The 11566-nt window shown below is 37.3% G+C and overlaps 1 long non-coding RNA gene across 1 annotated transcript; it reads right to left on the bottom strand.

Moving 5' to 3' along the window:
• Positions 1-783: 783 nt before the first annotated feature.
• LOC133816379 (uncharacterized) lies at positions 784-3563 on the bottom strand. The gene is made up of 3 exons (XR_009885197.1): positions 3297-3563; positions 3140-3186; positions 784-1074 (listed from the first exon to the last, which is right to left on the bottom strand). It is a non-coding gene; the product is annotated as an uncharacterized LOC133816379 (long non-coding RNA).
• Between the last annotated feature and the right edge of the window lie 8003 nt (positions 3564-11566).

The following is an 11566-nucleotide window of genomic DNA, read 5'->3' as shown; positions in this document are numbered from 1 at the left end:
CGAGGGCGCGAGCCAAAAGACTCAGTTTAGGAGCTTGATGAGTCTTATTGTGTTTTGTCATCTTGTATTTTTTATTTAGTCTTTGTTTTTTTTTTTGTGAAAAGTCAAACACTTGACTTGTGTGAGTCCAAGAGTCCTTTTTGTCTTTAATTTTCGGTTTTTATTAGGAAGACAAAGGGTTGTCTTTAAATTTCGGTTTTCATTAGGAAGACAAGGCTTGTCTTTATTTTTCGGTTTCATTAGGAAGACAAAAGGCTTGTCTTTAATTTTTCGGTTCTTAGGAAGACAAAGGGGCTTGTATTGATGTAATTTTCGGCTATATAAGGCCTTGAAAACATTTGGAAAAATCAGATTATTATGAAATGAAAATTGAGAGGTTTTCTTCTTGAGTTCTTGAAGAGACTATTAGAACTTATCAAGGGTATTCCTTGTGGCGTTCAATCCGACTTATCAAACGGATTCCCATTCCCGTTTGTGGCGTCTTCCTCATACCAAGGTTCGTGCTTGGCTAAGCATTGGGTCGCGGTTCTTCATTCCCATTTCGTGTGTTCTTGGTGGCTGTGCCATATTTGGTGTCGGGTTTCATCACAGTGTTGGTGTGGTTCGTATCAATAAAGCCTTGTTCAAATATACTATCAACTTAAAGAAAACTACATCATGTTTTCCTTCAATCATGCATCCTCGTATATTCTTGAGAAACACAACATTATCTGTAATGCCACGACTAATTCTAAGACCTCGGACCATTAAAAACTTCTATGACATAGATACTAATTTGAATACATACATAAGGAATAACATAACTTTATTTAAAACCCAAAAAATATTGTGCCAAATTTAAAGTAAAGTATGTAATATAAAATACGGTATGGGTACCCATTGTTTAGTACATAAAAACATAAAACATAAACTTAAATCAATTGTTAAAACTAAGTGCGGAAATACATAGAAACATAAATCAAAAGATATAAAAACAACGTCATCCTTGATCGTCAACTAGTCCATTCAATCCATTCATCCTCAACACACATGCCAAGCTGCCACAAATCCTTCCCGCCTTCCATATTCATTTTCCTGCATCATGCTAAAAAGAAAGGAATGAGCCTAATGCTCAGCAAGGAAAATCTACTAACAACATATATCATATCCATATATTATAAAACATATGACTATAAAATCGTATATCATATAGGACTACAATATTAATTGTCATTAACTCATTAACATGGTATGTGATAAAACCATCTAGGTCCTCTGTCTACTACTCGAGGTAGGTTAGATCACACTATAGTATATAATAAACCATCTAGGTCCTCTGTCTACTAATCGAAGTAGGTAAATCATAACTCTAAACCATGAAAATGATAAAAATTCTTGGGGCTTGCTAACTAAGCAAGTCATATGCCCAAGCGACTACAACATAAATTATTGGGGCTTGCTATCTAAGCAAGTCATATGCCCAAGGACTACAAAACATATTTATACACATACATATTAATTATAGCATAAAACATATAATAACATAAACATATAAACACATATAATATATCCTATTTTCCTTACCAAAAACGGGGGATATTTCGGAACAAGAACGGGATTTGGAACACTCCTAAAATCAACAGTAACAATGGTGAGTTTCTAAAGAATAGAGATGAAAAGAAAACTAAACCATCCGAGTAGAAACTTACCGAAAAGAACCTTAAGTTTCAAGAAACTTAAACACCTAATCAAGAATCATAAACAAGAGTTAGGATATGAAAGAAAATAAAAGAAAACTAAAGAACCATGAAGAATTGAACTTAAGGATAAGAATACCTCGAATGATCTTATGACTTGATCTATACCTCGATACCGAAATAACTCTATATCTTACTTCCCAAGTGTTTAGAAAAGCTTAGATTGTAAAAGCTTTTAACCCAAAACCCAAGTGTTTCTCTCTATAGTAACCTTAGCAACTTGAAGGCTTTGAAGAGCACTTGAAGAATGAAGAAAATGGCTGAGTACTAGGTCCTATTTATAGATTTCAAGGAGTGAAACTAACCCTTTTTAATTTGAATAAATAAATGAATATAAAATGATAAAGATTTAAATTTTTGTTCAACAGACGCCTAGAACTCGGTCAAAATCGTTCAAAGGCAGGCTAAGTGGTTAAGGCCATTTTTAAATTTAAAAACCACAAACTTTAAAAAAAAGCACCAGGGGCGATATATCGCCTACCCTGGGCGATATATCGCCTAGACCATTTTCCCGAGCCCCGTTCGTTCGTTCGTGCGAAGTCGACATGTTTTCTATATCTGTCGTAGGCGATATATCAGGCCCTATAGATGCGATATATCGGCATACGTTGATATATCAAATACGTATTTACACTTTTTCAGCATATTTTGAATTGATTAAACAACTTTGACTGAGTCAAAATGTGATCCTAATAGGTGCTGGAAGGTTCTAGAGCTTCTAGATCTTTCTTTTAATTAAACTATTCATCAAAAATACTTAAATCCTTAATAAACATGATTATGACAAGTGTCATGCTCTTATTAATTCTATCTAAACCTTAAGTTATAATAAATAATATTTCTAAGACCAGCAATACTAATCAAACCTTATGTTATAATTAATATTTCTAAACTATAGGTTAAACTTATAAAATCCATAATAGTTGCTATGAGTTTCCAACTAAATCCCGGCTTGAACCAAAATCCACAAAAACTAACATACTACAAACTATACTAACTACTACCACTAAAGTAAAATTATGGCATTATCATATAATCAACACCATTCTAGCATGCTTTTCTACCATACATAAAAAATATTTATACATCATATCTCTCTTGCTCATATTCCTTATGCTCAAATTTTACACCATATTCCTTAATCAAGAAACATGTTTATCAAAACCCAAAAGAAATAAATTGAATCATGCCACAATACTAGGCTGAAACATACACAAAGATATCCTCTTGTTTCCAAAAATTTAATTAAAACATAATAATGCTTCTTATTAAGAGAACATCACCATACACATATTCATTAAAACCATACGATCAAACGTAGACATATTTTCCTAAAACATCAAATACTAATCCATGACCATAAACAAGAATCAAATCAACAAAAGGGTAGGGGATCCCATTACCTCCTCAGTAGTGTTCAAAAACACAAAGCGAATCAATCCTTAGGCACCTAGGGATTTCGAAATACACCACCAAAAGAGAATTTTTTTTTTTTAGAATTGAGAAGGAGGAACCTAATCTTAGAGGATCAAAAACCAAAATCAAGACAAGAACACATACCTAGAGATTTTTGAAATCAAACACTTCTCCTTCTTTCTCTTTTTTTTCCTCTCTTTTTTGTGCACTCCTCTCTTGCTTTCTCTCTCGATTTCAGCAGCCACACAACAAAGGTTTCCAAGGCTCACATGTCTTATATTTATAACCCTTGCTAACCTAACCCTAAGAAAGAATCCAAGTGTGAAAGCTCAAATCGTATCCCACCAAATAAGCATAATTCCACTATTTCCTCTCTTTACACCTCACCTAAACCCTATCCAAATGTGAACATAAGCCAATAGATAGGCCTTGTCATCTTATCCCAAAAGATGACAACTAATATTCTTTTCCCCTTTTATGTTCTTAATTTAAATGAAATAAAAATAGAACAAATATCCACACACACATACACATACGAATTCGGCACACACACATTTAATAAAAAAATGTAACCTATTCTAATCACATAATTTGTTACACCTAATAAAATATAACACTAATAATTAAACAAACATTACACAATAAATCATAATTCACACAAAAAAATAATTAAAATATTTCCTAATAATCAAACAATTAAAATAAAAAATAAAAAAAGTTTGGATCACTACACAAGAAATTTAACCATGTTAAGAAGTCCAGTGAACACCTTCTGTAGGAAGACGATAACAAAGCGCCATGAGACCCCACTAAACTCTAACCTTGTTAAATCAATGGTGGAGATCGAATTCAGATTTTATAAAACTCATTATTAAATCTTGTAGATATAGTATTTTATTCTTTTTTTAAAAATTATCAACTTAAGTTTGCCAGATTATTAAAATAATTAATAAACCAACTTAGGTTTGCCAAATTATTAAAAATAATCAATGAACCAACTTAGGTTTTCCAAATTATTAAAATAATAAATAAACCAACTTAGGTTTGCAAAATTATTAAAATAATCAATAAACCATAATTTATAATTTTCCATTAATTCTAATATTACCCAATGAAAATTAATCAAATAAAATAGAATTAATTTGTTTCTAATCAATATTAGGTCCAACTAAAAAGATTAACCTTATACAATTAAGTCCAACTTAGGTAAATGGGTCTTAACAATTCGAGCTTGCATGGAGGAGAGTTGTGTTCATTATGTCGTACCCACTACTAACGCTCCTTAACTTCCATACAAAGCCAAAAAAGACAGGAATTTGGACATTCATATTATTAATTGTTATTCAATTGATTAGGCTTATTCTAGTCATGGATAGCAAATGGGTCTTCACAAGTAGAACCACCCACAAGAGAGAAATTTAAACTTTACATGTTCAATTGGGCCCAAATAAACCTAACATTTTTTAAAAAGTTTTATTTGAGTTTTTTACACATTTTTCAAAGAAAATTGGGTCATCATTATACTTTTATTTAAAGCCCAAATGCAAAAAATAATTTAATAATGATGCATGACATGTTAGCAATTTGATGGGCATAGCATATTAATCCATATGGCATGTTACTCAATTATGACAATTATTTCCAAAATAAACAATTTTGCCAAAAAAAAAAAGTCCTAACTAACAAACAATAATTAGCCATTTATCAATTTAAAAATAATTAATTAAATACAAGAATTTATCATAAAAAATTCAATTAATTAATTAAATTTAAACTTGATTGTTAAGTTTAGAAAATATCCCACAAAATAAGGAAACTAAAAAAATAACGATTAATTGATTAACCATAAATAATATGAAATTAAAAAAAAAAAAAAATATCAGTTTCCCAAAAAAAATATCAATTTTCGAAATTTATGGTTTCCCAAAAAAAAAAATTCACTTGGGCAGCACCACGCACGCACATGCATACACGACGCGCGTGCATGAGCGCAGGCGCGCCCGGCGTGCCTTTTTGCAAAAAAAACACAAAAATTCAACTTTTTGTGCCAAAAATCATTCCCAACATATTTCTAATAATATTAAGGGGTTTTATACAACTAATAAAACACACATAAAATTTAAAAAACAACAAAAAAATCAATTTTAAGGCAAAAACACATCAAAACTAAGCATGCTTCTAGAACATGCAACCATCCAATTTTCTAAACATGTCAAAGTTCATAAACATAATCATGCATTCAAAATATCTAGGTCTAGGCAACCTAGGCTCTGATACCATTTGTAGGATCTTAGAATTTAAATCTAGATGCATGCTCCCTATCATTTCAAAAAATATGATAGAACCATATAATAGCATGGCATATATATGAACATCAGATTCGTATTACCAAACACAAAGATGTAGAAACTTACGAATACGTAGCAAAACAATGACTCATTCCTTTAGAATCTCTAACATTTTGATTCCTCGTGGTTGGAAGGTATTGCGAAGAATCTCTAACACACCAAGTTCGCGGTCCCAGCCGAACGGGTGTGTACAGCACCCTTGAGGGTCTCGCCCTGACGGCCAGCATTCAACATGCTTAATGCCGATCCCGTCCCCTTGCTGCTTCTGGCTCTTGCCGCTTCTGGCTCTTGCCGCTCCCAGCTTTTGCCTCTCTCGGCTTTCGCCACTACTGGATCTTGTGGCTCCCGCTTGCCTCTCCTGGCTTTTGCCGCTCCTGGCACTTGCCGCTCCCAGCTCTTGCCGATCAGTCACATCCACATGTTTGGCATAACAGTTATAAGTAACACATACAGCACAACACACCACATAGCTCTAAGGGTACAAACAGTTCTCTTACCTGTGTCCCAAGCTATCTGAGCATCGCAATCCCGAGCACAGTCCTCTATCCCGAACCTCGTTGAAAAGCCTAGTCACAACATATTTAAAATAACCATCCATCAAGTTCTAATCCAATAAATAGCTTCTAGACATAAATCTAGCCTCCAAGACCTTGGATTCTACCGAACTGGGTAGTAGAAACCTTTCCGAGTCTTAACGTTTGAATTCCTGAGCTAAAAACCCTCAATTGCCAAAATCCAGCGTCCGGGCTGCGCCCAGCCCCCCTTAAGGGCCACGGCACGCCCCAAGTCAGAGGCAAAATTCCTCTCTATTGAGAGACACGGGCCACGCGCCTGAGCAATTTTTCCGAAGTCCCCTGGCCTATAAACTCAAGTGGGTTGCAGCGCCTGATGAACAGGGTCGAGGCTCGAGCTCGAAACCCAAAAATTGCCCTGCATTTTCTTGAGCCAATTCCTCTTAAATCAACCCAAATCAATACCTAAACCAAGAATTTTCAATCTAGATTTTACATCAACACCACATAATTAGTTTACTAGCCTAAAAACTACTTCATCCCCTCACCAAAACCCAAAATCAAACAAAGGTTTGCAACTAAGAAAAGCTTAAGAGATTATAGCAGAACTTCACAAATTCAACAGTAGAATTCTTACCTCACTTGATAAATCCAACCTTGGACTAGATTCCAACACCCTTAGCTGGTTTTCCCCAAGTTCCTAGCTTCAATTCTCAGCCATTAACCTCAAAAATTCACCAAGCTTCCAAGCCCAACGAGAGGGGAAAAGAGAGCCGAGAGAGAGAAGATAGGCAGTGAGGTGTGTGTATTTTTTATTTCTAGTTCCTTCTACAGAACCCCCAAGGCTCAAGTTGAGTCTATCCATAGTACAAAAGACTAAAATACCCCCAAGTCTATCATAAATCCCTTGGTGCCACCAAGGGCAATCCCGTCAATTGCCAAATGCTAATTCCTCGAGTGTTCCCATAAATCCCCATTTAATCCCGACATGTCCAAATCATTACTAAACGACTACCCATTACTCGATAAATCCCGAACACATATTGCGTTCCCAAAATACCCCTAGGCTCCTCCCGAGCTGAGTATTTAACCCCGTTGTGACTTTCTAACTAAACTGCTCCCTAGGACCGTCTCGAATCGTGCATCACAAATATATCACCACTCACTCGCGGTATCAATCACAATATACACAAATATTGCATTTATGCCCTCAACTGGCTGAAATTACAATTATGCCTCTAATAGCCAAATAGGGCCCACATGCATATTTAATTCACCTAAACATTCATTTCTAATCACATAATCATCAAATTCACATATTAATGTAATTAATTCAATTCTTGCCCTCCCGGCACACTAATCAAGGCCTTAAGCCTTATTAGCAAATTTGGGACGCTACAACTATCCCCTCCTTATCATAATTTCGTCCTCGAAATTTATTCACATACCTCGAAACATTAATCCCGCAAACCTGACTATAATCTCAGATTCAGGTCTTTTACTTGGTCACTACTTGCAACATTCTCACAAGAACAATAGTCTTAATCTGCAAGACATCCTCTCTTTATCTAGAATTCCACAGACTTTTCCTTACACAGTAAATTCACTAAATTTCCAGGGTCTCCTTACCCAATCAGGGGTTGTACTCGTTACCCCCTTTCTTCAACATTGGCACCGGGAACATCTCATAAGCCTCAACCCATACTAGGGTAAGGCCAAACTATAGGCCCCTGGCATAATCCCTACTAGGATCTCACAAACATAAGTCAACTCCTCTTTCCTTCCTGAACTATCATATCCTTGTTAGTTCATAACACACGGAAGACACAAAGTTCTCAATCCCAGAACTCCTCGTTCCCATATCTAAACTTGTGAACTCGTATGTCCTTGTAAACGCAGGCACTCCTGCCCTCAACGTTCCTAATAATTTCACTGGTCCTTTGAGCCATTTCTGAACTAGGGTACTTCCTATCCCTAAGTTCACTTTCCGAAGTAAGTACTTCTCATTCCCTGTTTCACATTATTCTACTAGGAGTCACCCTATGAGCCCCCTTTTTTTTTTCCAAAACCCGAGAGTCCATGGGTTTCAATCTGACACTATCACCCTTGGTGTCCAATGGAGACGTACGGTCTCCTCTCGTGCCCATTCTCTCTTTTGATACCTCACTCACACCAACCATGGTGTGCCAACCAAATAGGTCGAATCACAACTTTCATATTTACTCACCTCGTCTGTAACCCAAGGTGGTCCACCCCTAGGGTTCATAACCACATCCCTTTATACTAACTCCAGGATACACTAGAATCATAATAGCTCTTATGGCCTCTGATTATTGCCTCTTATTTACTAAACAATTAGGTTGTGCGCCTCTCGATATACAAAGTGTATTCTCAGTATCCATTCAACTTTCTGGATGTAATAACCGTAAGGGGTGATTTAAGGTTCATCCCACATCTTCCCCTCATTGCTAGTATCATTCGGATCACTCATCCGATCCGCATAATTTAACTCATCTATTCCAAAGTAGTAGGATTCTTAACCTTTCCTACAAGATCCTCTCCCTACGTTTCACTGTTCATTCATAGGAATATAATTGCCAACTATCAACCGCAAGTTCCAAATCAAACTCAGTCATTACTTCATTCTAACCGTGGTTAACAAGCATGACAATCAACTTGCCATCCACTGTGAGGTGAAAACAATCGCTCTTTCAGTTACACACGACACACCTTAACTCATAACATATTGTACCAGAACTCCTCATTCTAAGCAAGGAATATGTCTCTCACATCGTTCTCTTGTACCAGTCCATACATACAATTCTAATATTGTGACATGTTAATCAATCTTTATACCAACTTCTGAAAATTCGGTACACAACCATCCATTCAGATCAACTTTATGTTCCCATTTTACCTCAATCAAAGTATGGATGTCCTCGAAGATGCCTCATGTAGTAGTCGATGTATCCCTCTGGTTTCACTATGCTTTTCTCCCCCAAGGCATTCCTTTAATAATTTCCTTACAGTTTCCATCTTAATTACCTCATACATGTTCCCATTACCTCTCATAACATGACCTTGAACATCTTCTAGAGAAATCAGAACTTGTCCCTCTTGGAACCTTACCTGTAACCCTGTTTCCTTAGCCTTAGTATTATCAATAAAGGTCTCGTGTTCTGCTTCTAACTGGGAGTAGTCTGAAACATCCTTGATCAATTTGAACATGACTCATCAACATCATCCCTGTACTTTCTGCTTAACGAACTTACCTGGGTCGTTGAAGCATTGGTCAGTTTAAAGCCTTTACCAATAATCCATCATATCCTACTTAGTGCAAGAGGAAATTCTTGAAACATCTCTTGTCTTGATCCTCAACTGGGTTATTCTTGAAAACATTGACCTATCCTCACAATCGGGTAATGAAACCTTTATTCTAGGTAATGGACACCTATCCCTAACAATCACTTCCTTGACTACCTACATACGATACATATCCTCGTAAACTTGGTCGTAGTTCTTGTCAAATCGTATTGGTGTGTCCCTAAATGCGGCAATTATCCTCATAAACCCATCTATCTCTGCCTACTTCATAATGTCTTGGATACCGCTTCTATCTCTGCCTTAACCCCGTTTCACACTCATTTCCCTAAATGCGGCAATTATCCTCATAAACCCATCTAAAACCTTATCGGTCGATCCGGTATTCATTTGGTCTATCTGATATAACCTCAGTGGCATCTTCCTCAACAGCTAGGCATCCTATAACTACAACCGAGTCTTCTCCTTTTAACCTCAGAAGTCACCATCTTATTCTTCAATCCATGGTTGTCCCTTATTTGACTGAGAAATCCACACTCAAGACCACCTCATAAAACCAGCTCAATCAATTACTACCAATTTTTCCCGGTAGATGCTAAAATTTTAAGCCCCATGGCATGACAACCATACTACATGTGCCACCCATCGATGTCTCCCCCAAGAGAACGTAGCACCAAATTCAATCAGCTCACTTAATAAACAGGAACGAGAACAAGAACTAATAAGTCAACTGGTCGCCTCCGAGAGGCCAGCCTTGGGCTCTTACCACATCGAGACGATCACTCGAACTGTAGTAGGGTTATCTATATTCTTTAGTTCTTTTGTCTTTATCTTTGGGCAACTCTCCTTGATGTGCCCTACCATTCTTCACCGATAACATGCCTTCGCTTGGCATTTCCCCACATGACGTCTCCTGCGCCTAGCGCATACCATGTAACCCCTTCAGACATCACCATCGTCCTAACGACTGCCCTGAACACTATAAACTCTCTTGTCAGGACCAGGAGTAATGGAGGTCTTTCTCTCCTGGTTACTGGGCCTCCGCCCCTACCTGCTCTCGTAAATAAGGATACCTTTGCCCGAGCTTTCCACCCAACGACACTTTTACTTCATGTCTCGACTCCTGCATCCTCTATAATAAGGGCCCTCAATACTGCCCAAGCGTAGGTAACAATCTCCTACACTAGAGCGATCCTAACACTCTGGCCATCCCCGGGTTCAATCCTCGAATTGATCGTTCCTTCCAGGCCACATCCGTTGGTACCAAACCAAACACAGATTTGGCCAATCTACAAAGCTCACTAACATACTCTGTCACTGTCATACTATTCTGAACCGAGTTCATTAACTCATCGGTCTTTGCAACTCAAACTGCATCATTGTAGTGCCTCTTGTTGAACCATTGACTGAGTTTCCTTCCAACCCACCATGAAAATATTTCAAGTCTAGGATACAACTTCCCACCATGTTCGGGCATCCTCCCGCAACACGTACGTGGCACAAGCCACTCCATCATTGTCTTTCACTCCTATATAGCCGAAGACAGAGCTAACCATGCCTGTTCACTATTCAACTTTAAACGGGTCCAAGCCTCCCTCAGAGACTAGAGGTTAATACTTCTAAAATCTTTCATATAGTAATTCCCATCTATTTCCACTGTTAGGTTAAGTCGTAACTGGTGCCATTGTTGCCAACCCTCACAGGGCAGCGCTTCCTGACGGAACCATGCTGTCTCAATCACCTAATCTCTTCTTCTTACCTTTACAATCCTACCTGTAAGCTAGCAAACATTTGCCGCCAATCCCAAGGCCGACAGATGAGTCTAACCTCAACTGCCATCATTCACACTACCTGATCCAATTGACTACCACTAATACAAAACTTTCCAAATCTATTTGCAGCCAAAAACCTGGCCTACCAGCCCTGATACTCTTATACAGTGCTAAACCATAGCAAGGCCAATCAACACAATATCCATATAATACACATACTACGATACAAAAAACGTAATGCTCATGCATAAGTCATCAAACCTCATTCCCACAAAACACATACATATTCATCATGCTCCCTATTCTAGCAGATAAGGAAACTCACAAAAGAAATTAAAAAAATATTGTATTTAATACCACCTAGAGTCGAGCTTGTCTCTGCCAGCGAGTGTACATGTTCGGTCAGTCTCTAGGAACCATAAACCTTGGCACGCTCTGATACCAGTTGTAACGCTCTACTT

This window comes from Humulus lupulus, chromosome 2, assembly GCF_963169125.1.
Source record: "Humulus lupulus chromosome 2, drHumLupu1.1, whole genome shotgun sequence".
Classification (NCBI taxonomy): domain Eukaryota; kingdom Viridiplantae; phylum Streptophyta; class Magnoliopsida; order Rosales; family Cannabaceae; genus Humulus; species Humulus lupulus.
This window is presented reverse-complemented; position numbering and strand designations above follow the sequence as displayed.